General features: G+C 55.1%; 1 pseudogene across 1 annotated transcript; it reads left to right on the top strand.

Annotated features, from left to right (window-relative positions):
• Nucleotides 1-500: 500 nt before the first annotated feature.
• LOC311328666 (muscle, skeletal receptor tyrosine-protein kinase-like) lies at nt 501-1,270 on the top strand (annotated as a pseudogene). The gene has a single exon. The product of its transcript is annotated as a muscle, skeletal receptor tyrosine-protein kinase-like (transcript).
• The last annotated feature ends 743 nt before the right edge of the window (nt 1,271-2,013 follow it).

Raw genomic sequence — 2,013 nt, 5'->3', positions numbered from 1 at the left:
CTATGTGTGTGTGTGTGTGTGTGTGTGTGTGTATACTTCTGTATGTGTGTGCATGTGTGTGTTTTTTATATTTTTTGTGTATATACATATGTGTGTGTGTGTGTGTGCATGTGTGTTTGTGTGTGTGTGTTCTAACCCCTGTGTGTACTACATGCAGGTGTGTGTGTGTGTGTGTGTGTGTATCTGTGTCTGTGTGTTCTGACCTTTGCGTACCTCTCCAAGTGTGTGTGTGTGTGTGTTCTGATCTGTGTGTACCTCTTCAACTGTGTGTGTGTTCTGACCTGTGCGTACCTCTCCAGGTGTGTGTGTGTTTCTGTATCTGTGCGTACCTCTCCAAGTGTGTGTGTGTGTGTGTTCTGACCTGTGCGTACCTCTTCCAAGTGTGTGTGTGTGTTCTGACCTGTGCGTACCTCTCCAGGTGTGTGTGTGTTCTGACCTGTGCGTACCTCTCCCAGTGTGTGTGTGTGTGTGTGTGTACTGACCTGTGCGTTCCTCTCCAGGTGTGTGTGCGGTGGGCAAGCCCATGTGTCTGATGTTCGAGTACATGGCCCACCACGGCGACCTCAACGAGTTTCCTGCGACGCCGCGCCCCCTCCCAGCCGCACACGCTCAGCCGCGCCAGCCTATCGGGGCGCAGCTTCCTCCTCCGAGCTGGAGGCGGGGCCTCTGGGTTGCGACGACCAGCTGTTCCTGGCGGGGCAGGTGGCGGCCGGCATGGCCTACCTGTCGGAGCGGAAGTTCGTCCACCGCGACCTGGCAACCCGCAACTGCCTGGTGGGCGAGGAGATGGTGGTGGAAGATCGCCGACTTCGGCCTCTCCAGGAACATCTATTCGGCGGACTACTACAAAGCGAACGAGAACGACGCCATCCCCATCCGATGGATGCCGCCGGAATCCATCTTCTACAACCGCTACACCAGCGAGTCGGACGTGTGGGCGTTCGGCGTGGTGCTGTGGGAGATCCTGGCCCACGGCATGCAGCCCTACTACGGTATGGGCCCACGAGGAGGTCATCTACTACGTGAGGGACGGTCACGTCCTGGGCTGTCCGGAGAACTGCCCCCCGGAGCTCTACAACCTGATGAGGCTGTGTGGAGCCCGCAGCCCTCCGATAGGCCCGGGTTCGGGAGCATACGGCGCATCTTGGAGCGCATGCACCGGCAGACTGTCCTGGCTATGACCCCTGAACCCACGGCCCAGACCCCTCAGCCTGACCTGTCGAGCCTGACCCCTCAACCGGACCCGTTAATCGTGACCCCTCAACCCTGACCCCTCAACCCTGACCTCTCAACCCTGACCTCTCAACCCTGACCTCACACCACCCTGACTCCTCAACCTCACTCCTCAACCTGACCCCTCACCCCTCGACCCTGACCCCTCAACCCTGACTTTTCAACCCTGACCTCACACCACCCTGACCCCTCAACCTTCCCCCCTCAACCCCGACCTCTCAACCAGACCTCACACCACCCTGACCGCTCAACCTTACCCCTCAACCGTGACCCCGTGACCCCACACCACCACCCTGACCACCTCTGTCTTCAGCGAGGTGGTCAGAGAGTAAACTGCTTTTCACACCACCTATAGAGACCTGGGGCCGGTTGCACAAAACATCTTAAGTTTTCCCCTTAAGTATGACCCTTAAGGGTTAATTTCCCCTTAGTTAAGGGAATTACTTCAGGGTGTTTGCACAGAATCCCGTTTCCTTAGCTAAGGAGAAACGTTAAGGGTTTTCATACAAGGAAAGAGATTTTACAGCAGTAAATTGTAGTTTCCATGGTGTCCATTGGTTTGCTTGCACGTGACCTGCTATCTGTCACAACACTACACTGAAACGTCCTGCGACGCTGTGACGAAAAATATGGACTGTCGATCAAATCTGTAATGAAATATCAGTCGCTCCTCACTAAGAGTGTCGTGGAAAACTCTTCTTGGGACGCGATTTCCATCATTTATGTTCATAAACGCAGCCATGTGACTTAGCTAAGGTTGGGTTAGAGGTCCTTACGTTT

Source organism: Borostomias antarcticus, assembly GCF_949987555.1.
Source record: "Borostomias antarcticus genome assembly, contig: scaffold_1167, whole genome shotgun sequence".
In the NCBI taxonomy this organism is placed as follows: Eukaryota; Metazoa; Chordata; class Actinopteri; order Stomiiformes; family Stomiidae; genus Borostomias; species Borostomias antarcticus.
Note: the sequence above shows the minus strand (reverse complement) of the source record. Positions and strands in the feature narration are given on the sequence as shown.